Source organism: Lagenorhynchus albirostris, chromosome 3, assembly GCF_949774975.1.
Source record: "Lagenorhynchus albirostris chromosome 3, mLagAlb1.1, whole genome shotgun sequence".
Taxonomy (NCBI): Eukaryota; Metazoa; Chordata; class Mammalia; order Artiodactyla; family Delphinidae; genus Lagenorhynchus; species Lagenorhynchus albirostris.
In genome coordinates this window covers 62,276,048-62,301,718 of record NC_083097.1, presented here as the reverse complement: position 1 = coordinate 62,301,718, position 25,671 = coordinate 62,276,048, and the positions used below count along the sequence as shown (strand labels likewise).

The 25,671-nt window shown below is 41.0% G+C and overlaps 1 protein-coding gene across 3 annotated transcripts in view; it reads left to right on the top strand.

Moving 5' to 3' along the window:
* The window catches only part of ARSB (arylsulfatase B), a 193,395-nt gene that overhangs the window by 51,276 nt on the left and 116,448 nt on the right, over nucleotides 1-25,671 (top strand). The gene's annotated exons all lie outside the window — the stretch shown is intronic.

Sequence of the window (25,671 nt, the reverse complement as noted above, 5' to 3'; positions counted from 1 at the left end):
TTCATAGTATCACATGGCTCTTTGAGAAATCGAGTCTTTTGTCCACAATAGAACATGCTGCTCTGAAAAGTGAGGCGGCGTATCTCATTTTCAGTTGCACTTCTTTTTATTAAATTCTACACTGCACTTTGTTCAATAGTGTAGTTATTTATACAACGTTTGGAAAGTTAAGAGAAGTAAATTGAATTCTTGATCTTGGTACTTTTACTTTCTTCCTAACAGCAATAAAAAAAAGATTTAGGCATCCTCGCTGGCTTCTTGGAGGCCCAGTTGCTGTGAAGCTGTGATACCTTCGTTATCACATTCCCACTGCTTGAATTGTCAGCTCATATTCTTGAAGAATTTAATCAATCTTAGTGCTGTGTATGACAGTGGCATTTATTTTCTCTGCACGAACTTATTTACTTTTTCTCTTAGATGGCTCTCCCTTTGTTGATAATCTTTTCTCAAGTCCTGAAGCACGGATTGATTTTGGAGCTTCAGGAAGATCAGTGGTTACATGGACTGAGGAAACTGGTGTTTAGTGCACAGTCCATGTAACCATCAACGAGGGATCCTGCTGAGAATTGTAAATGAGAAAGATGTGATAGGTTGTGAGAATAAGGGGCTCCAAGCGTGGGGATTCAGAAAGGAGCGGACATAAGCAGTCTCTTCCTTGGAGACACCCGCCAATCAGCCAGAGTTTGTTTCCTTAAGCGTTCAGGGCTTGAAACATGTCAAGAATCTTGAGAGTATGTTTGCAAGTGCAGAAATAAGGGTCAGTGGATCTTTCTTACACAGTGTGTGAAGAGGAAGAAGTAAGAAACAGTGTGGAAAAGAAAAATGATTTTAAATGTTGGTATTTCAGGACAGTGCTTTGTTTCTAAAGTTACATGTGATTATCTCACCTCCAGTTCAGTGTATTCCATGAAGCCCATTCAACTCTTACCATTGTACGCTTTTACTGTTCTTGGCCTTGGGAATACATCGCTCATCACAGGAACTTAGTAATGGACCTAGATTTTCTCCCAACTCAAAGGAACACTCAAAATTGATATTCCATTTTAACTCCAAAAGACTGCCCAAGTCAGATGCCTGATGGAGCAATATAATATGCCAACAAAGATTCCAGTTTCAGTCAATCTAGAATCCCCTGGAAAATCAACTACTTGACATACTGGGAACAGGGAGAGGCTAGGAAGCCAGATCTGGGCAAAGCCAGGAATAGGGGCCTAGGCTGCCTACGGGATTGTCTTCCGAGGTTGGGGCAGAGTCTGATTTATAACAGATCAGAAGACATGGCAACTCAGGGGCCCATCTTGGAGAGACAGTGTAGCAAATGGTTAAGACAGAGCAGGGGCTGTCTAATCAGACAAACCCGAGTTCAGATCCTCGTTCTACCACTTACTAATTGGGTGACTTTGGGTACATTACTTTTCTGAGCATCAGTATTCTTGTTTGCAAAATGGGGACAACGCTTACTTACAGGACTATTATGAGAATTAAATAAGATAATTCATGTAAAGTACCTGATACCAGGCCTGGTGTAAGGAAGGAATTTGATAAATACAGCTATGATTATTATTATCATCACTATCTGAGCTTTTTACCTTTTTACACTGGTTGACCAGGACACCACAGCAGTAATCTCTGGGCAATATGTTATTGTACAAATATTGTAGCTGTGTTTAGGTTCCAAAGGTCCAGGAACTCTCTGTACTACATTCACAATGTTTCTATACCTCTAAAACTGTTCTAAAATTAAAAGTTTTTAAAAATACATACATATATATACATATATGTGAGAATAAGGGGCTTCAAGTGTGGGGATTCAGAAAGGAGCAGATATGAGATATATATATATATAATATTTGAAAGGCCCTTAAAAATCAAATCAGATGAAGTCTATAAACTGAAAAGGAATATTCCTGAAAAGTTTCCATTAGTATAATTCCACTTAAAATAATTCCACTTTAATTGACAATGTGTTGGTATTGGTATTGGTAGTTTTAGTTCCTAGTAGTACCATCAGAAGACCCTGATGTGCCAATATTTAACTATGAAATTGCATGTGGAATTTTTAGTTGCTACATAGGAGATACCTTTCCAAAGAGAAATATTAAATCTACCCTTTACTAATAAATCTACTCTATACCTCAAACTTACAGTTATAAACTATGAATTAATTGTCTTTAGGATTGAAAGGATGTCTCATGAAGGTGATGGGCCAACATGAGGAAGTATGGTGACAGTTTGAGCTGTGCCTTTCTCTTGGTTTGTTCCATTATAAGTTTCTAAGAAGTTAACTGACTTTGGCCAAATTTGATTGAAGAGCATTCAGTTTTCCTTGATTCTGGTCAAACCTGTGGTTTAATTCGCCACCTTTAAACACAATTGCATTCAAAAAAGGATTTCAAATGGCTATGTATCTTATCATAAATACATTTCAATGAAATTAAATAGGTGGTTGGCATAGATAATGGAAGAAAAGTGATGATAATTACAAAATTTGATTCAAAGTTTCTTTGTGGTTGATTGCCAGGCATTATTTAGCTTATGTTTTTCTCAACAACAGAAAATTATTAGGAATATAGTTAATATGGTCTTTTGTTTTTTTTACACTAGGTCTTCATTGGTTATCTATTTTATTTTATTTTTGGATATTTATTTATTTATTTTTGGCTGCATTGGGTCTTAGTTGCGGCACGCTGGCTCCAGAGCACATGGGCTCTCTAGTTGTGGCACACAGGCTCTCTAGTTGTGGTGTGCGGGCTCAGTAGTCGTGGCGCGCAGGCTTAGTTGCCCTGCGGCATGTGGAATCTTAGTTCCCCGACCAGGGATCGAACAAGTGTCCCCTGTGTGGCAAGACCGATTCTTAACCACTGGAAGACCAGGGAAGTCCCTGGTTATCTATTTTAAATAGAGCAGTGTGTACATGTCAATTGGTACACGTAAATTGGTATAGCCACTATGGAGAACAGTATGGAGGTTCCTTAAAAAACTAAAAATACAGTCACCATATGATCCAGCAATCCCACTCCTGAGCATATATCCAGAGAAAAACATAGTTTGAAGGGATACATGCACCCCAATGTTCATTTCAGCACTGTTTACAGTGGCCAAGACATGGAAACCACCTAAATGTCCATCGACAGATGAATGGATAAAGAAGATGTGATACATATATACAATAGACTATTACTCAGCCATAAAAAGAATGAAATAATGCCATTTGCAGCAACATGGATGGACCTAGAGATTATCATACTAATTGAAGTAAGTCAGACAAAGACAAATATATGGTATCGCTTATATGCAGAATCTAAAAAAAAAATGATACAAATGAACTTATTTACAAAATAGAAACAGACTCGCAGACTTAGAGAATGAACTTGGGGGGAGTGGGAAGGGTGGGGGGAGGGATAGACTGGGAGTTTAGGATTGACATGTACACACTGCTATATTTAAAATAGGAATATAGTTAATATAGTCTTTAATTTAAAAGAAACTTTGGGGGCTTCCCTGGTGGCATAGTGATTAAGAATCCTCCTGCCAGTGCAGGGGACATGGGTTCGAGGCCTGGTCCGGGAAGATCCCACATGCCGTGTAGCAGCTGGGCCCGTGTGCCACAACTACTGAGTCTGTGCTCTAGAGCCTGCAAGCCACAACTACTGAAACCGCGTGCCACGGCTACTGAAGCCTGCGTGCCTGGAGCCTGTGCTCTGCAACAGGAGGGGCCGCCGCGATGAGAGGCCCGCGCACCCTGTGAGGAGTGCCCCTGCTCGCTGCAACTGGAGGGGGCTCGTGCACAGCAACGAGGACCCAACTCAGCTAAAAATAAATAAGTAAATAAATAAATATACATTAAAAAAAGAAAGCAACTTTGGTACAATGTATCCCACTATCCTAACATTGTATTAAAGAGGGCCTTTGAACTTGAATTCCCTCTATATGGAACTCTCTTCATCTTAACCATCTCAGGGCTGATGCCTCGTCATTTTAAGTCTCAGCTAACAAGTCAACTCCTCATTTGACGTTGCCTTCCCTGCCCCCTCGCTCACTGTCTATCCCGTCACAGCGTTGGTTTTCTTCAGAGCACTTATCACAGTGGGAATTATCTTGTCTGCTTGTTTTTTTTCTTGTTTATCAAATTAAGTTCCAAGGGAGCAAGGGCCTCATCTGTCTTATTCATCACTATATCCCCTGTGGTCGGAACACTGCACATAGTAAACTGATACTTTAAGTTTTATTTTGCAGTGCATATGTGTAGGCATATATGCATTTATAATTCCTGGTAGAAAACAGGCCAGAAAGATCCCCCCCGATAAACGAGTAACAATCTCCAGTTACTAAGTCCTTTTCCCATTCCGTACTCTGTTACTGATTTCCTTAGACACTTATATTGCTTTTAAGGCATGATAAATGATACAATTTAATAGGAAAATGATAAATCTCAAGAAGAAAACTTTGCCTTAAGATAACATTTTATCTACAGAACAAATTGGTATTTTAGCTTCCTTCTTATCTTTTGGGTTTTGTCAGTAAGAAAAGAATGACTTGGGATGACATGGGCAGTTTGGGGGTAGGATTCCTGGGGTTATCTCAGTGACCTCTTGTTCTACCTAAATATTCCCAGAAGACAGGCAAGTTTAGTGTTTTACCACAATAACCCAGAAATTAGATCAAATCTACTCTTGGCTTTAAAGAAAGCTTGTCCATGTGCCCAGACCCAGACTTCTTTGCTCTGGAATGGAACAAGCCAGGGAGGAGCTTTCTCTTTCTCCCCAAAAGTCAGGGCACCTTGATGTAGTTGGCCACTTATCTGCCTTGGAACTTGCATGAGAAGCCTTCACAGAACTGCTGAGATCCTGAAAAGAAATGTAGGGTAGAGTGTGTGTTTATTATCACCTATTCACATGTGAGAGATACGTATGTGTCAGGAATATTTTGAGTTTTGTGGGAGCCATGCCTCACTTATCACATGGCCTCCTCATCCAAGACTTCAGTTTCCTGTTAAAAGTATAATAGCTCATTTAGCTTAGAGGATATTTGTAATGAATGCTGATCTCAGAATATAAATCAAGTCGCAGACTAAGATTACATAGGGGCAAGTCAACATCCACTTAGATCTGACAGATGTCAGATTCCATTTTACCTTCGATTTTACATCCTCTCCCTTCTTTTCTTTTTTTCCCTAGTGAATGCAGCCTTCGTGTTTAATAGCGAGCCCATTTGACCTTCCCCATTACTGCCTCTAGGGCATCTTTTCTCTTAGTGTATAAAGGTAGCTTGCCTCAGACTGACCTGAACAAAATGCTTTACTTATCATGATCCTCAATGTAGAGGGTCTTTTCTTGGGATCACTGGTTTCCTTTTAGTTACAGTATCGATAGAGCTCAGAAGTGTCCCTTAGGCCGTGACTGATGAAACTCAAAAAAAGAAGCCAAGGGCCTAGATGTGTCCGCTGGATAAATTGTGTCCATGTTAATTGAAGTGGCAGCAGTAGTTAGTTGGTCAGGTGGTTATCAGATAACTCAAGAGGGTATCCAGGAAATGAATGGGAAACAGAAACCAAACAGATTGCACGTTGATTGTAAAGACCAGATTTATTTGGCAAAAGGGAACGTTTCTACCAGAATTGAACTATGTCTCTTCTGGTCAGAAATACACAAGTAAAGAATTAAGAACATGCTCAGGGGCTGAAGAAACTAGTCTGTTGGTTGGAAAATTATGTGGAAAATTAATAGGAATGTTTAATATCCGTCAGAAGACTTTCTTGAAATATAATGAATATAAAGTGTCTCAGTGGCATCATACAATTCTGAGTATTTGGGGCCACTCCATTCAGGTATGTGGGCCACCCTGTTCCAACAAGGTGGGGCTTAGACAGGGATTGGTGGAAACATTGAGGCCTTGTTTCACTTTCTATTTTTTAATAATTTGGCTCTAAAATGTACTTTTCTCTCTAAAAGTACTTCTCTGTTCATTTCTTTCTTCTTTGTAAATTAACATTTAAAATAATACTTTCTAACTTTGGATTCCAGAGTAGACTTTATTTATACAATGAGCCACACTTATTTTAGATTTAATATCAGCTTTTGAAAGAAATCCTTAGTATCCTCATTAGTTTATTTAAAATTAATCATGCTTCTGTTAAAAAATTATACTTGATAATGGTAGAAAACTATTGAAAGGTATAGAGAGGAAACTAAATTATCCATTATTCTACTACCCAAGGTAAATACCTAACTTTCTATGGCAACAATTTTTCTGATATTAAAAATTATTTAAAAACATGATTTTTAACAATAGCAGTCATTTTAAGAAATCATGCTTTGGGTGACTCCAGCTAGAAAAGAGAGGGTTTTGGGGGATTTTTCATTTTGCTAAAATTTGGGGTTTCTCAATTTGATATTTTGGCATAAACACTTACACATAGTGACAGAGAATGATTGTGATGTATCTAGGATGGCAAGTCTGTAAATTTCAGCTCCAAGCGCAAATATACAACACTGGGCCTATATTGAAATATGGATAAAGAGACTCAAATGTGCTTTTGTAAAGTAAACTGTTAGGAACCAGGACGTCTGTGTCTGATCCTAGCGTGAGAAGCATGAGACTCAAATGAAATAAATAGGCTCCGTCATACAATAGGACATGAAAACTACCAAGTCCACCCCAAACTGCTGCTTTTGTCTGTGACTCAGCCTACTTTATGATACTCAAAGTGAATTAAAACTACCCTTTAAAAGCCTGGTTCCCATCATGATTTTGGCTGGCAAGAAATGGACTGATGAAGGAGGCACTGCTCTGGCTGACCAGGACACATTCGTGGATCCCACTGACGCCCTGACTCCTGTCCCCAAGCTCTCAGTGTGTTTTCAGTAACCATGAAAAAATCTTTTAGTGATCAAAATTATACGTTGATTCTTCTTTCTAATGCCTCAAATATTCTTTCAGCAAAGCTGCTTTAAAATTTATTTTTGATTGTATGTTTGGTTTTTATCAAGAAACGGGAATGGATAGTGGGAATGTGAATTGATCCCAAGAGAAAAAAGTTCCCATAACATGTAAGTGCCTTAGTCAGATAGTTGGAGAAGCTCCTGCCTGACCCTCTGTTCCATATTTTGAGCTCAAAACATACCTTCCCCTCAGCCGTGTGATGTCACGTTGTCTGGTTGAGTGAAATGTTGCCGTTGCAATTACTTGGATGGGTGCAGTGCTTCCTGACCCACCTGCTGTGTTGGTAAACCTGAAACCATCCTGGCAAGTATGTTTATTTGCTTTTCCCTGAAATGTGCTGTCCCTTTTTACCTCGTGCCGATAAAAACTGACAGGTCCTTTTCCTGCTAGCCAAAAGCAGTGATGGGAACCAGCTGGAAGATACGGCCCTTAAAATGTAGTTTTAATTCATTTTGAGTCCCATAACGTAGGCTGAGTCACAGACGAGCTGGGGGCCTTACCAAATCACTCCATGACCTCACTTTCCCTCTGGCAAACCTCTCACAGTGCAATACGGTAATCTCGCGGATGGAGTATCAGAAACAGCTTGCTTGAGAAGAGCTTGCCTGTGAGCTGTTAAGGCTGCCAGATGGCATCGCTCTAGTCCATCTTCTCTCTTTTTCCTTATTCTTCAAATACATATGGTCTTCATGTACTACAACAATGTTATTAACCAACCTCACCACAACCACTTAGGTTGTAGATAACTAAGGCTTGGTTACATAACCATTCATTAGAAGCATGGTTTCGGAATTGATGAAAGCTGTATTGACTCCTCAGTTTCTTAAAATGGATACTTTGAATGAAACCACTGGAATCTCCAAGATGATTATTGACCTTACTGTTGTGTACTGAGATCTCTATTTTAAATTCTCCCCGATTACCTTTTTTTTTTTCCTATCTTTCAAATTATTATTGCCATTGTAGTCAAATAATATGATAGAGATTTGGATGGGCTTCAGGAAAAGAGTTTTTGTTTTGTTTTGTTTTGTTTTTTTTTTTGCGGTACGCGGGCCTCTCACTGTTGTGGCCTCTCCCGTTGCGGAGCACAGGCTCTGGATGCGCAGGCTCAGCGGCCATGGCTCACGGGCCCAGCCGCTCCGCGGCATGTGGCATCTTCCCGGACCAGGGCAGAACCCGTGTCCCCTGCATCGGCAGGCGGACTCTCAACCACTGCGCCACCAGGGAAGCCCAGGAAAAGAGTTTTTATTGTGGCTTTGCTTCTAACTCGCTGTGCAGTTTCTCGCACGCCATTTAATCTTCCTTGACATCATCATCTTTGTGTTGATTTCTGAGATATCATTTGAGACTTCGTGGTCCAATAATGAATTCAAACACCCTTTTCTACAGGGCAGAACCTGCCTTCTAGGCAGGTTTGCAATCTTCTCTGTATTTCCAAACACCTTGAAAGCCCTCTCTGAAGATTCTGGTTCCCCGAGTGATTCTGTAGTGTAGCCAGGATGAGAACCACTGTGTATAGACTCTAGAGTGGGGGCTCATTATCATAAAAATTTCTGCTTTGCCACATTTTTTTATCCTTAAGTAAAGGTCAATTTTACCCTTCAGAAAATAACTACTTTTATAATTCTTTTATAATTTAATCCTCACAGAGGTTAAGGTCCAGCCATTTTCTCTTTGTGTGACTTTTGTGAATGTTCTGCATGGATTCAGTACCCATTTCTGTTCTTGCTTATTTTTCCACTCTCACTCGTCAACCACACTTGACCAGTGATTCAAAAGAACAACAGGGCTTTCCTGGTGGCGCAGTGGTTAAGAGTCCGCCTGCCGATGCAGGGGACACGAGTTCGTGCCCCGGTCCGGGAAGATCCCACATGCCGCGGGGCGGCTAGGCCCGTGAGCCATGGCCGCTGAGCCTGCGCGTCTGGAGCCTGTGCTCTGCAACGGGAGAGACCACAACAGTGAGAGGCCCGCAAACCGCAAAAAAAAAAAAAAAAAAAAAGAACAACAAAAAAAGATGCAGAGTAAAGCTGGTTGACTTTAACGTATCAGCCATTCAGTCTCTCTCTGGAGAAATGGTTTTCAGAGTGTGGTCTCAGAAGCATCATCATCACCATCACCAGGGAACTTCTTTGAAATGCAAATTCTCAGGCCCACCTCTGGACCCGAAACTCTGGAGGTGGGACCCAGCAATTAACATACCTTCTAGGTGATGCTGGTACATTGCTGTTTGAGAGCTGTTCTAGAGAGATTTTATATTTTCAGAGAGTTGGATTTTTTTAAGTGTGCTTGGATATTTTTCAAATAATCATTGTCCAAACTTACATGCTCTGGAAATAAAAGGGGTATTACATTTCTAAAGGGGGTATTTCTCTGCCTTCCTTTTTTTAAAAAAATATCTTTTAGAAGTGTTCATATTCCTTTCTGTTCTTAGAAGGCCTATTCATATCTCTGCCTATTTGCGTGCTGAAATTTCAGTCTTAAGTTCTATTATCATGATCTATTGTGACACAGGATACAATAGATGGAAAGTGACTGGTAAAACATTTATTTAATTTCTACTCTTGTATTTGTTTTTTTTTTTTAAATTGAATCTTCCAAATGGCATTCTTCTTCCTTTAGAACCTAGACAAGGATGATTTTTTAAAAAGTTATCCTCAAACAAATGGGATTGTTTCATAATAGACCCAGAGGTTGTCTATGTCCCTTGTCAAAGGGACATTTTTACTTAAGTCGAATGCTCTCTGGAAGAAGGTGTGTGCAGAAGCTAATACCATGAATTAGAGGATGAAGAAGAAGATAAGGGCATCTGGTCCTCAGTGAGGAATCTTTGACCCAGAAGCCTTTTGTGGTGGCAGAAGTAGACTTCCAGTCCCAGGCTCTACTCTTCCAATCCAGTATTCTCTGCACGAAACGTCACTGCCATCAGGACCGTGCCGTTTACCTAATTGGTTGAATTTTTGTCAAAAGCTTGATCCAAGTGAGGTTTTCTTGTTTGTTTTAATATATAAAGCGTTTGCAAGTTCTTTCAAGGGCAGCACATAGCTTTGCTTAACTCCCTCAAGCCCTCTCATCTCTGTCCAGCTGCACCAGGAAATTCAAGGTCTAGCCAGAGGCCCCCAAAGAGTTAAAAAAAAGACAACCCGCCTGCAGAGTAGAAGAAGCTGATGTCAAAAACATATGTTCCTCTGCGGGGCCTCGCTGGATTCCTAAGTCTGGATAAAGCCAGTGTGTATGCATGCACGTCAAAAAGAAAAAAAAAAACAGTCTTGGCCAGTGTCGTGGAGCAGTGAAGTGTTGTCCCTCGTCTGCAATTCCTCTTGAGTCCCTGCTGCATGGGAGCCCTGCCGGAGGGCTCCCGGGAAGCTGGTGGCCCTCACACTTGAGCCTTTAACTCAGAACGCCCCGCGAATCCCTTGTTTTCCTTGTGAGTGTTCCGGCTGAGCGGCCCGTACAGACCCTGCCCGTTTTCATTGGCTTCGGGGGTTGTTTTTGGAGTGGCTAACAGCTGTCTGCCAGGCTGTCTGAAACTGCCTTCCTGTGCTCTCTGCCGCTGCTCAACTTCACAGAACTATTGTTCCTGTTGAGCCTTTTTCTTAAAATCTTTCCCAGCTGTATCCTGATATGGTAAACCACTTAAATTAGCTCCAGATTGTTCTGTTTATTTTGTGTTAGATAAGCGACAAAATACAGTCCCGGCAGCCAGCCAGGAGGAGGGTGGAAGTGGGGGGATGGGGATGGAAGGACACTAGCAAAGTCTTTTACAAAAGGTAGAGTTCCCAGACAGAACCGTGAAAAGGCACAAATGTGATGCAGTCACGGGTCCTGCCATTTACATGTGATCCTGATGGGCTGGCCAAGTCATAACTTTGGATCTGAGCACACCTCAGTTCAGAAAAGAAAACCAAGACCCCAGCACTAAGTCACACAAGCAGGAAGCTCAATTTCTATTATTGGAAATAGATACAGTATCTCTGTCAGCCACAGGTCTGGTTGCCGGGTCAGCTGTCCACGTACCATGCTTGATGCCCTGATGGTGACAGTGTCTCTTTTGTTTATTTATTTAATCATCCGTCGGTATTGCAGCGCATGGTAGCTGATGGGCTCAAAACTGGCTGAAGTTCACCAGCCTCCCTATATGCTCGGCAATTGAAAACATTCTCTTCTGTGCTGTAATTTAAAGCTAGAAATCCAAAGATGTTGAGTCACCAGCATAGGTATTTTCCACACAGCTGCAAGTGAAAATTCACAATGGACTTGGCCATCTGTGCAACCGCTCTAGCCGTGGCCTTTCCTCCTCTGTGGCTGTCTGCTCACAGGGGCTCTCCGTGCAAAGCCTTCCTGAATACTTCACAAAAAGTATTTTCAAATATAATAGATGCTGTCCTCGAATGAAGATACTGCCTTTGTGATTGTAGGAATAAACCCAAATAAAATATGAAGACTAAACTTCCGAATGTTTTAACTCAGCTGAAGCACACGAACAGTGCCAGCAACCAGCTGAGTTACAACCATTATTGAGAATTTTGTCTGTGGTAATTCAAGACTCCCCAGGAAAGATCCCATGACTCACTCCAGCATGACTGGGCCTCCAGTCCTCACTCTGAACCAAAGTCCTGGAAATGCTTTTTACCAAATTGAGGGAAGGGGAGGGAAGAACAGGGTCAGAAGTAATAAAATGCCCTGAGAAACTGCCTCTTAGTTTTCCTTTGGGCAAATAAACTCAATGCGTAATAAAAATGTACAAAACCAACTTTGGAAGAATAATTACCCCATCAAGCCCTCTCCCCCTTGGGTGGAATGTGCCTTTTCCTCTCCATCAAGGTCTGGCCCAAGGTTGAACAGCCTCCATGTCACCCTCTCTAATTCCCCAGTTTTCATCTCTCTACTTTCTCTATATCCTTTTAAACCCCAATAGTGGACAGTCTTCTATCTTTCACCTGGGCTGGGCTTCTCATGTCCCTTGAGAGCAGGGACCGTGTATTGACCCTCTGTTGTCTTTTCCCGCAGTGCTGACAGTAGTCATGGGCACTGAGCAGGTGCTCAATTAAGGCCTTTCAAATAATAGTTTTCTTTTTTATTCTTACCTGGCATGAGGTGTCGTTCATTCTGTTTCTATATAAATTCAGGCGAAGGTAAAAACAACAACAACAAAACAAAGACGAACAGCAGCAAAACCCAGGACCAGACATCACAAGTCCCATGGGCCTATTCTCATTAAAATCATGAGCGTACCCTACTGGTGCTGGGCAGGATGGACCCGCCACGTAAAGCCTGTCTCTCTCGTGGATTACAACTAAAAACTCTGGACAATACAGAAAACAACTGCCTGGGGCACCTAAAAAATAAACAACAGCAGCAAATGGTGAACAGGGCTGAAGTCAAAGCATCACCAATCCCCTACACCCGGGGTGAGTTTTGTGGACTTTGTTTTCACTCCTCCGACTCTCTCGGCCTTGACCCAAGGGCTGATGGAATTATGGAACTATGAAGCAGGTGTTGGCAGCAGAATCTACAGGTGAAACCCCCTATTTCCGACCAGAGGTTTGGGAAAGGAGTCTTTTGCTAGAAAATATAGGGGAATTCACATTTTATTTGTTTCTTTTTTCTCTCTCTCTTTTCTCTCCTGACCCTGCCCCAAGGCCAGCCCCACTTGAGGATGTGCATTGCTTTCGTGGTAGTGGTTTGGGCTCCTAAAATGCAATACGAAGGTTCTTTCTGACCACAGGACCAGGGAAAAGGGGCCCCTTTTGTCCAAAGAGAGTAAGAGGATCCTATTACTTTATCTCTCTCTCTCTTTTTGCTACTTTGCTCCGAAAGACAACCTCAGTTGTGTTTTTAGGAGGCTAAAATCTGAGAGAAACCTGTCTTTCTGACCAGAGGAGCCAGGAAAAGGGAATGCTGGGGGCTGGAAAGTATAGGGGAATCTCAGAGAGGAAAGAGCTGGAGAAGAGGATCCCCTGATTCTGTGTGTAAACTGACATAAGTCCCAGGCTCAGCTCCAAGATGCACAGGTGTCACACAGACCCAAAGAAGTAAAGCAAAGACTTCAGGGACTCACCTGTGGTATAAGTCACCGCCCGAGTCCCACACTGAACCCTGGGTTGGGCACACACTGGGTAAACCCAAACGTCATTGCAAAGACTTTAAAAACCAAACTGATATTAGGACCACTGTCCACAGACAAGACAGAACTTGTACTCTGAATCTAATTGGGTTAGTTATAACTATTCTCCATGAGATAAACTTGAACACTCTTGAAATGAATGGAAAAATAAAAATTCTCAAGAGAAATAGAAAGGGAAAAAACGAACCGAATTGAAATTTTAGAACTGAAAAATACAGGACCTGAAATTAAAAATTCACTCTATGGGCCCAATAGCAGAATGAAGATGATAGAGGAAAGGGTCAGTGAACTTCAAGATAGATCAGTAGACATTACACAGTCTGAAAGACAGAGAGGAAAAAGATGAAAACTTGAGCTGAGGGACCTATAGAACAATATCAAAAGGTTTAACATTTATGTCATCACAGTCCCAGAAGAAAAGGAAAAATATTGGTGCAGAAAAAACGTACATGAAGGGATAATGTCTGAAAACTTCACAAATTTGGTGAAAGACACATGTATAGATTCAAGAAGCTCAGTAAAATCAGATCAACCCAAAGAAAACCACATCTACACTGTAATCAAACTACTGAAAACCAAAGATGAAAAAACATCCTGAAAGCAGAAATTCTGATCATGGGGATTTACCCAAGAGGAATGAAAACATGTTTGTACAAAAACCTATGCCCCCATGTTTATAGCAGCTTTATCAATAATTGTTAAAAACTGGGAAAAAACTCAATGTCCTTCAACTAGTAAATAAATGAAACTGTGGTACATCTGTACAGTGGACCATTACTCAGCAATATAATGAACCATTATACATGCGCTAACTCGCATGAATCTCAAATGCATTATGCTGAGTGCAAGAACCAGACTCAAAAGGTTACACACTGTGTGATTCTTCCTATATGACATTCTGGAAAAGGAAAACTTTGAAGATGGAGAAAACATCAGTTGTTGTCAGGGGTTAAGGGTTGGGTGGAGGATTTGACTATAGAGGGGTAGCACAAGGGACTGATTCTGGGGTGATGGAGTTGTTTTGTATCTTGTGTTGACCTTAAAAGTTATTTTACCAGCAAAAATGAGTTTATTCAGGAATGGCGAAGAACTGCACATTCAGGACAAGCAAGATACAGCAAAAGAATAGGCAAGTCCAACAAAGGAGAGGGATATTATTTTATAGAGAAAAAGGAAGAAGTTGGGAAGGGTTGTTTTGAATGAAAGTCCATTGGAGAAAAGTGAGAGTTCGAGGTGAATGTGGTTTTTCATTGGCTGAGTCGCTGAGGTGGTCGATTTCTTGTAAGAGATACAATGTACGTCTTTTCCTGTTGAGGTCCCGTATTTGATGATTCTTTCCTGTTGGTGATTCTTCTGTTGGGGTCTGTAATTGACAGTTCTTCCTGAAATTGACGTTGATTGGTACTGTGTGAGAACTTCCCCTTCTGGCCTTCAACTCCATTTTAGTGAGTCTTCCCTTTATTAATTTTCACATTCAATTGTGGTGCTAGATATATGACTTCATTTGTCAAAATTCATAGAACTACACACCAAAACAAGTGAATTTTACCGTACACAAATCAGAAAATAAAAAATAAATCACTAGCACAGTATTTCATATCTGATAGGGTTAATATATCTTCATATGACTCATGAAGAATGGAAAGATTCATGTAATCTCTTATCTATTTTGAAGTCATTTTCCACTTGATTCCACATTTAAACTTGCAGGAAGCCAAAAATGGAATAAACAATGAAGCAGTCTCTTTGGGTACATACAAAAAGCTTTCCAAAAGAAAATTTTGTGTCTCACATGCCAGGCAGATGTTTTGTAGGGTCAGCTTACCACAAAAGGCCCTGATGAAAAACTGAGGTATAAAAAGTAGGGGTCTGTAAGAGAAAGAGAGACACATTGATTCCAAAAGAGATCTACCGTTTTTAAAAGAAGCCAAGTCAATTTGATGGATTGGTGAAAACAAGAACAAAGAATCTGCCATGTCCCGGAAGCTCTGGGTTTTGGTAATTAGGGTGGTGTTGAGAATGCACAGTCTAAAAGACTCACATCTGTTGTACTGAGGTATAACCTGGCCTGTGCTCTGAAATATACATGGAGTGGGCAGGCTTGGACTGTTTCCGTGAAGCAGATCGTATACATTTTAGTGACAACAGGAAGAGTTTTCCTGAATGTAGGGTTTCTTCCTTAACCCACCTCTCATCCAAAGGGCAAAAAATGTAGAATGGATGCTTAATTGCAGTGAGATCCCACCGGCTGACCAGAGCTGCACTTTACTCCACTGCTTATTCTGCCTTTGAAGTTACATTATCACTCTGTTTCATCTTACACCATTATGGGTCTTATCAATTTTAATACATAAATGTATTACCAAACGTGTTGATTTTAAGAACATTTGCCTACCTCCAAGTCACAAAGATATTCTCTTATGCTTTTCTATAAAAGATTTATGGTTTTAGCATTTACGTTTAGGTCTTTGGTCCATCTTTTTCTTCTCATACAGCTTTGTTTTGTTAAGATATAATTCACATCACCATCAAATTCATCCTTTGAAAGTGTACAATTCAGTGGTTTTTAGTATATTCACAGAGTTGTACAATCGTCATCATTATCTAATTTTTTTTATCACCCCCACAAAAAAAATCCTGTATCCATTAGCATTTTCCCCTTCCTCCCAGGCCTTGGAAGCCACTAATCTACTTTCTGTCTCTATAGATTTGCCTATTCTGGACATTTCATGTAAAGGGAAAAATACAGTATATGGCCTTTTTATCTGGCTTCTTTCATTAGCATAATGTTTTCAGGGTTCACCAATATTGTAGAATGTGTCAGTACTTCATCTTTTTATTGTGGTCCTTTTTTTTCCCTGTATATTGCTGAAAATATATCACATCTTATCCATTCATAATTAATGGCATTGAGTGTTTCCACTTTTGGGGGCTGTTATGAATAATGCTGCTATGAACATTCATGCACAGCTTTTGTGTGGATATATGTTTTCATTTCTCTTGAATACACACCTAGGAGTGGGATTTCTGGGTTATGTGGTACCTTTATGTTTAACTTCTTGAGGGACTGCTATTTCCAAAGCAGCTGTGCCATGTTACGTTCCCACCAGCAGTGTATGAGGGTTCCAGTTTCTCCACATCCTCACCATCACTTGTCATAGGCTTTTTTATTATAGCCGTCCTAGTAAGTGTGAAGTGGTGTCTCTTGTGGTTTTGATTTGCATCCCCTTGGACATTTTTTTTCATGTGCTTCTTGCCCATTGTATATCTTCTTTGGAGAAATATCTGTTCAAGTCCTTTGCTCATATTTTAATTTTTTTTTTTTTTTTTACTATTGAGTTGAAATATGAGCCATCTTCAATTAATTTTTCTGTAAGTTGTGAAGTAGGGATTGGTCAAGGTTCTTTCTTCCCCCTCCCGTAGATATTCAGTTATTCTAGAATCACTTGTTGCAAAGACTTTTTCCTCGGCTGACTTATTTGGCACCTTTGCTAAATATCAAATAATCACTAATGGGTGGTTCTTTTATTAGGCTCCCTATTCTAGTACCAAGCTGTCTGGAGTACTGGAGCTTAATATAGGAGGTCTTGGAAGTTGGGTAGTGTAATTCTCCCAGCATCATTCTTTTATTTGAAAATTACTTGCAATCCTAGGATAAGCCTCGTTTGCTCATCATGATTGTGGTAGGCAGGGCAATGTTCCCTTCGCTTCCCCCAAAGATGTTCACGTCCTAAAGACCTGAACCTCTGAATATCTTATGTTATATGGCAAAGGGGAACTAAGGTTGCAGATTGAATTAAGGTTGCCAATCAGGTGACCTTAAGATGGGAATATTATCTGACTGGGCCAAATGGAATCACAAGTCTTTAAAAGTGGAAGAGAGGGGGCTTCCCTGGTGGCACAGTGGTTGAGAATCTGCCTGCCAATGTAGGGGACACGGGTTCGAGCTCTGGTCTGGGAAGATCCCCCATGCCACGGAGCAACTGGGCCCGTGAGCCACAACTACTGAGCCTGCGCGTCTGGAGCCTGTGCTCCGCAACAAGAGAGGCCGCCATAGTGAGAGGCCTGCTCACCGTGGTGAGGAGTGGCCCCCGCTTGCCGCAACTAGAGAAAGCCCTTGCACAGAAACGAAGACCCAACACAGCCAAAAGTTAATTAATTAATTTAGGAAAAGTGGAAGAGAGGGACAAAGAGGAGGTCAAAGTAATACCAAGTGAGAAGACTCAACTGCCATTGCTGACTTTGAGGATTGGAGGAAGAGAGTGTTGAGCGAAGGAATTCTAGCAGCTTCTAGAAACTGGCTAAAAAGAGATCCTCCTCTCTTGCCTCTGAAAGGGAATGCAGCCCTCCCAACACTGTGATTTAGCCCAATGAGACTTGCCTTCAGACTTACAACTCTAAGGTGATGAACTTGTGTTAAGTGGCTAAATTTGTAGTAATTTGTTATGGCAGCCATAGAAAACTAACACAATCACGTATTATCATTTTTATACATAGCTGGATTTGATTTACTGAAATTTTATTGAGGATTTTTGCACCTCTGTTCATTGTAGTTTTCTTTTTGTGTAGTGTCTTTGGCTATGGAATCAGTAATGCTGGCCTCGTAGAATGAGTTGGGAAGTTTAGGTTTCTCCCTGTTTTCTGGAAGCTAAATTCTGATTTTTATTCTCGTGTTCATCCCTGCTCTCTTTCATTCTTCTGTACTTCTAGTGTGGAATGGCCTCCTTTAAGTCCAGTTGTATTCATATATAGTCCAGGCAATTATCTCACCACTTAGCTATATATTCTGTGCCTGCATGTTTTCATATGAAATACATGCTATTTTATTATCAGTTGCCATTTTTCCTTTATATTACATTTAAAGTTATTTTAAAAATTAGGTGTGCAAGTGTATGAATTCCATTACAGGGAGTCAAAAGAGCACGACAAAACATTTGTTATAATAGGGGAGTGTGAGGCTTGAAAGGCTTGAGAACCATGATATAGAAGCTTTTTTTTCCCTATTTCAGAACTTTCCCAGTTATTACAGGTGCTATTAGATAAAAAGCTAAAATCTGTGAATGAGCCTGCAGGCAGGTCACATATTACCACATCCACAATAAAAACCAAATAACCACAACAGTAAAAACACCTTCTATCTCACCTGCAGGGTAACTTAACACAACTATTCTAGCCACCAAACACAGGGTGTCCAGCCATAACGCTCACACATATGCCTGGTAATCACAGGTTTCAATCCACGAAAGTAGACGTGCAAAAAAGTGTAACTTGCTCCCCCCACCCCACCCCCCGCTGCCTGCAGCTGAGCTCAGTCCTTCTGGGGTCCCAACTCTGACCTGGAATCATTTTCTCTCTTTTCCGTGTATAGGCTTAACTCTATGCCATGATAGTAAAAGTTTCTGTGTGCCTGCAGTTGTGACCTGAAAATGACAGGTGGAGGTGGTCACATTATAGTGATCTAGGTGGGCTCAGAGACATGAATATGGGCTATAAACCTTTTTCTAGGTCTAAGCTGTCCTTAACTATACCCCGAGCCTCTTACCGTCTTAATGATGTAAGGTTATCATTTTAATTTTTTCGTTATTGTGTTATGCTTCATACCGTGGTGTCCTTAATATACATCCGTGTGGATCACTTAACACTAGAAAAACAGGGAAATTCTTTATTTAGTTTTAAAACTAAAATTCATATTTTTTTCTTATAAAATGCATATCTTTTCTGCTCCTTCCCTCATTCTTAGGAGACCAACTCCAGCAGTCTGCACCTAGCCAATCTGCTATGAAATTAGGAAGCCAGCCATCATACATATTATTAGAATTGTGTCTGAAACCAAATGGGCCCTGAGTTAGGATCTGATTGCAGGGACTTGGTGTTGCCTGTTGTGGTCACTCAGGGCATTTATTTTGATTCGTTTGGTTGTTTGGTCTTGTTTCTTAACCCCAGCTCATGGCTGATCAGGAGACGTTGCGTTTCCCACGTACCGGACCTCTCTCTCTCTCAGCGTCCTTTGGCCTCGCTAAAGTGCCTCCACTTACCTACTTGCCTGTCATTGGGCAAAAGGGACCCAGGCTTCCTGCCTCACATTCTCTTCTCCTCCAGCTGCCTTCACTCCCAACAGCTAGCACTCTCTTCCCCTGCCCTTGGGATGGCCAGGGTCACCTGGACTTCTCCTCCCTCTCACTGACCCCTTCATCCTGGTCAGAGGGGTACTGCTCACCTCACATGGTCAGGAGGGCCAGGAGTCTGAGAACTCAGAGTTTGTTTCACTCTGCCTTTGGAACAGGTGTTATCTGCAGATCTGAAGGGAATCTTGTTCCTATACCTTTATTAAGTATGCATTCAATATTTGAAATTCTTTTAACAAACTTCTTAGTATTTAGGTGTGTTGAATTTTTTTGGTTTGTTTCTGCCATTAAATGTTTCGCTCTTCTGTTCTTTTTTTTTCTTCTTCTTCTTCCAGCTTTATTGAGATATAATTGACACACAGCATTGTATAAGGTGTATGGCATAATGATTTGAATTACATACATCATGAAATGATTACCACAATTAAGTTTAGTGAACATCCATCATCTTGTATAGGTACAAAATAAAAGAAAAAGAAGAAAATATCTTTTTCCTTATGATGAGATCTCTTAGGATTTACTCTTCTGTTTTTCTTCAAAGAAGATTGTGTTAATCAGTGTTCTCATGACCTTTTTCTTGGTCTCTCCTGCCATAATTAGACAGTCACATACTAGTGAGATCCTTTAGCAGTTAGCAAACTTCAGAGAAGAGCTTTGGGGAAACAAAACTGCCTATCCACTCAGTTTGGTTTATTGATTTTTTTCCAAGTAACCCTAAGAGCAAATCTTACTACTTATGAAGTAGAGATCCAGTAAAATGTTGTTTCTGCTTCAAGGGTAAATTCAGAACATTTAACTTGTGTTGTAGATTTGGAAACATAAAGACAAACTGAAGTAGTTGATGCTTGCCCAAATAGAATATGTGAGCTTTCTCTAGTATCATTCTCTCCGAAAAGATCATTGACCTCAGTTCCCATCTTTCTCACCATACACGTAGTCCGCTTACTATTTTGCAACCACAATCTTACTTGTTTCTACCTCTTGATGATATTTTCACTTCTCTCCTGCTGTCTTTGAACTTGCCAGACTCTAAAGCACTTCTGTGATACTCTTTACATCTATCACTTCTTGATCGGCATTAGTGACAGATAAATAGCTGTCTATAAAAAATTATCTGGCCACCTTAAAGGGGTTTCAAGTCTGGAAGGGGAGCCAAGTAATTTGTGAGTAAACTATGATACTCCGTAAAGGTGCCAAAGCATTTTAGTTTGCCCTGAAATTCATAACTTTATTAGCTTAAAAAAAAATGCATTCTTTCAAGATCGAACTTCAGGAAAAGCAAGGAGAGCTTTAGTTGTAAGAAAGGACTGAATAAACATTTGGTACTTTTCTTGACCCTAAATATTCCAAACAAAGGGCTTCTGTGCTACTTGTTAGGGGACCCAGAATGTGGAGATCAAAGCTAGCATTACCCTTGCCATCTAAGTGAGAGTGACTCATAACATTTTGTGCTTACAACTTTCATTTAAGGATCTCCAAGATCTGTGAGTACCTATGATTTAAACTTCAGAAAAAAGTTCAGTGATTTGCCTACCAATACGTAATAAATGAGGACACTGTTTTCCAGTTCCCTTTTCACTTTTCGAGACCAAATGTTTTCAATCTTTCAACAGACCTTTTGAGACTTTTCATCCTTAATAAGTTTTAAAGGAGAAGATAAAATCCCATTGATATCTCATCATTATAAACGATGACATGAGTCCCGTTAAAATGAGGAAATCTTTTACTACAACCCTGTGTAATTTTTTTTTTCTCTTTGACCCCCATTCCTTCCGGATTTTGCCCTTGCCCTGCATCCATCTTTCTTTATCTTTAGCTCTTTCGGTGGCTGCATCATTTATTTGGCATCTGCCTGCCAATCCCATTCCACCAGAATCTCCCTTAATGCTAGCTCGGCAGGAACACTCCCCTTGCTGGTTCTTTTAATCAAGATGTAAAGTCTGATTGTGTCTGACTGGGAGTTGGGGGGGTCAGAGCATTGATCTGCCCTGAATGCTGCAAACCATTTGAAACCCCTACAAATATTCAGATGAATATCTGAATAAAGATTCCGTTTCTGAAATTTAATTTGAATGACAGGCTATGGCCATTGTACCTCTTTCTTTGATCATTGATATGCTTTTTTTAAATTCATGGAAACAGAAAGGAATCGTAACAAAACCCCTCACAATTCATCGTGTTTTTATGATGCTCAAGAAATTACATACAGAGAAGAGAATGCTCCTTGGAAGGGTCTATGCTTGAAATACCTTCTTACAAAAAGCATGGCACTTTGGAGTATAGTTTTAAAACCTAAATCTAGCATCTATTTAGTAAATACCCAGCTAGGAGCCTGCTCTGCTCTGCATACTTTGATGCTGCTGCTGGTGGTAGTTATCAGCGATGAAAATTGCTAGTATTTATTAAGCACTACTTCTGTGCCAGGCTCTGTGTTAAGATGGGTATTGTTATTATCCTCATTTTTCAAATGGGGAAAACTTAGGCTCAGAGAGAGAGTGATTTGCCCAAACTCACAGCACTTAATCCCTATCCCTTGAGTACACGTCAATAAAATTACAAATGTGACTGTAGTAATGATAGGAAAAAATATATTAGTCATAAAACAGACAGCTTTTTGTTTATATCTAGTCATCGTTCAGCTCAAGTTTTCCTTAAGTTCAGAGTGGTTCTTAAGAGTACAGTTAATTTAGTATTTAATTAAGAAGCTTGACACAGGGGCTTCCCTGGTGGCGCAGTGGTTGAGAGTCCGCCTGCCGATGCAGGGGACACGGGTTCGTGCCCCGGTCCGGGAAGATCCCACATGCCGCAGAGCGGCTGGGCCCTGAGCCATGGCCGCTGAGTCTGCGCGTCCGGAGCCTGTGCTCCACAACGGGAGAGGCCACAACAGTGAGAGGCCTGCGTACCGCAAAAAAAAAAAAAAAAAAAAGAAAGAAGCTTGACACAGAACACCGGCCATCTAATGTGTAATTGAATCAGGCCCTTGAGCCTCCTGCACCTCGTGCCTGGGTTCTCCTCTCTCTGCTGGTGGTTGGCTCTACCCCGTCATTCTGGTTACAGCTTCTCTGAGAGGCCTAGTCACCAGTTACCACGAGTAGAGAGATCCTACCTCTTTTTCTACTCACTGCATGTGAAAGGACCTTGTCTGTCTTATTTTCTGCCATTTTCTGCCATTTCCCCAAAGCTAGAGTGGTCCATGGGCCATGAAATCCAGAAAGATTTGTTACAGGGGTGAGTGAGGACTCTCTTCCCATCCAGGACCGTGCTTCCTCAAATGCTCTCCAACAACCCCTTTGACTTTGGGTAACTGATCCAGATTGGACAAACAATTCTGGTATTTGTGGGTTGGATTTGTTTAAATCCTCATGGGGTTCCAGGAGTGCCTCTTGCCAATATCCTGTAAAATAAGCAGCATCTGTGTGCAGAACAGCTTCCTAAAAGTTAAGGTCATGGGGTGGCTGGATGAAAGCTCAGAAAACCCTCTGCAGTAATCAGAGTTAATTTTTAGTGTCTTCAGTCTCCATTTTTGGTGGCCTTTTCTCCATTCACTTATTTGTTCCCCCCTCTCCACCCTCAAATCTCGAGGCTTCCTCTTTGGCAGGTCTCTGCTAGATCTTGGGGAATGCAAAGAAGAATGAGACATTGTTCTTGTCCCGGAGAGCCAGAGTTCTCAGGGAAGACAAACCACGAATAACTGATTAACACCATACAGAGATAAGTGTGATAGAAAAGTATAAAGTGCAGGAGGACAGTGAAGAGACAGAGGTTGTCTGGGGGGAGTAAATTAAAAACAGCAGTGTGACATTATTAAGTCAAGCAGGAAAGATGGGGAAGGCATTTTAGGCAAAGGAGCCAACCTGTACCCAGGCAACGTCAGCATGTTGTATTCTAACAAGAAGAAGTAATTTCTCTGTGACTGAAGCACAGTGCATGCTTTGTGGGGAAGGGCAGGAGCTGATGCCCCAGAAGTAGTTTGGAGCCACATATGAAGGATTCCATGTGTTGGACTGAAGTTTGAACTTTTTCCTGATTGGGAAGCAGTTAGAGGTCTTTAAACACGCTTGTGGCCTGATTGGTTTGGGCTTCACAAAGATGCCTCTGATAGCAACGTGAAACATTCTGTATGTTACCCCAGGAGTCCAGGTGAGACCTGTGCTGGACCCAAGGCAACGGGGCTGGAGAACGGGGAGGTGGATTGGAAATCCATTTTCATGATCAACTTGGCAGAAGTGAATGTGTTGAATGTAGAGCAAGAGGGAAAGAGAAGAACATCAGATTGTAAATTGAACGTCTCGGTAGATATGTTCTCTAGAATCTTTCATTAGGAGAAGATTGAATTTACCTAATCCTTTAGATGACTACTAAGACATACATTAACTCTCCAATTTGCTTTAAGTAAAAATTTAGTCTAAAAGAATCAACCATGAGTAACAGGTCCTTTATCGGACAAAGAGTCTTCTTGGTCTCTGAAATCCTGTTGTCTGCTCATCTGTCACACTCCCGTGGGTGGCCTGTTCAGAGGGATGTCCAGGCCCTGGTGCAAGGCTGCTGGAGCCTTCCTTGCTTTTCTCTCCAGGATCCCCATGTCAGAGTGAGGAGCTGTCTTGGATAAGCCAGGGTTGAAGGATCCATGGGGGCAGCAAGGTGGAGATATACACTGATGGTTCAGGGCAGCCTTCTAAAGCCAAGCCACAACATTACCCTGTTTGGGGAGTAGTCCTAAAACCTAGTGCTGTTGTCGTGGTTCCATCTTAATTTTTATCAGCTGGATGCGAATGAGGCTTCACTGTCATATACTTAATGTGTTTGCTCGGGTCTTTGGCTAACCAGTGTTTTTCATGACTTTTTGACAGCTATTTTTGTCCAATAATGAATAATAAAGTGAGATTTACCATCTGTAGATGACATTTGTTTTATTTTGATATTTATTTTCTATACGGCAAAGATTTTGTAATTAGGTTTTCCCCCTGCCAAAAACATTGCTGAAAAATGATTTCCCCCCAAAAAATGTTTCATAGCTTCCTTTACTAGTTGGAGTCATCTTATTTTTTTTCTTTTTTTTTTTCGGAAACCAATTGAACTTGTATTGACACCAACTACATGACTCTCCTCAGTAGCCTTATGGGAATGGATAAAGTGGCTTGACCCAAGATAACACTGATTGGACTTAGCAGTGTTACTTTTAAATAAAACCAACCCTATTTTCCCCCCTAAGATGGCTTAGAGTTCATAATGGTCACAAACTAATACTACAGATAAAACATTTAAAAATTTGATCCAAGCCTTTTCTATCCTCCCACACTTGAAAGGTACCTGATGAATACCAATTTCCCAATCCTAGCATCACTAGCTTACAAACCTTAGGGTTAAAAACTCCCTTCTCATTTACCTAGTGTTCAATTTCCATCAGTTTCGATATACACTAGTGTAAATACCGTGACTATTTTGCATGAAGTTAAGTATTCTACAGATCCCAGAGTCATAGGATTGAATCAGGAACTCCCACCTTTTATGTGAACTTCAGTGGTACCATGGAGGCCAAGGCAATTTAATTTAGGTTAACCAGGATTTGTTTCAATTTGTAAAAGAAACATCTTGCAACAGGTTTTTTCAATTCTCTTAAAAAATGGTGGCATTCCTTTACTTTTCGCCTTTTGGAAGCAGCAGTTACATAAGTGGAATAGTAGATTAAGTCTAAAAATGTGGGCCCTAGTCAACTTTCATTATTTTTCTGCATATGATCATGATAAAGGATCACAACATCCTTCACATTTCCAAGGAAAACCCAATTTAAAGTTTGTCCTTGCCAAACTCCATGAAACAGCCACTTTAGAGTAAACCAGCAGAGCATTGCATCACCCCAGTAAAGCTGTAGATTTCATCACATGCACCAACAAATCTACATGGCTCGTTTCTGCACTCCTCTTTTACAGAATTTTACACCTATTGTACCAAATGGCATTTTTTTAAAATTTATTTATTTTATCTTTTTGGCTGCATCGGGTCCTCATTGCTGTACGCGGGCTTTCTCTAGTTTCAGTGAGCGCGGGCTACTCCTCATTGCAGTGCGTGGGCTTCTCATTGCAGTGGCTTCTCTTGTTACAGAGCACCGGCTCTAGTCATGCAGGCTCAGTAGTTGTGGCATGCGGGCTCAGTAGTTGTGGCTTGCAGGCCTAGAGCGCAGGCTCAGTAGTTGTGGTGCACAGGCTTAGTTGCTCCGTGGCATATGGGATCTTCCTGGACCAGGGCTCGAACCCATGTCCCCTGCATTGGCAGGTGGATTCTTAACCACTGCACCACCAGGGAATCCCCCAAGCAGCATTTTAAACACGGACATATCAACTCCCTAATAAAGCAAAAACAAAGGCATTTCCCTTATTAGAAACAAGATACACCATCACTTAAAGTCTTCAAATACTATTGCACTTTAACTTTCAGAATTTGACAATGCATTCAATGAACAATCTGCACACAACTAGTTTT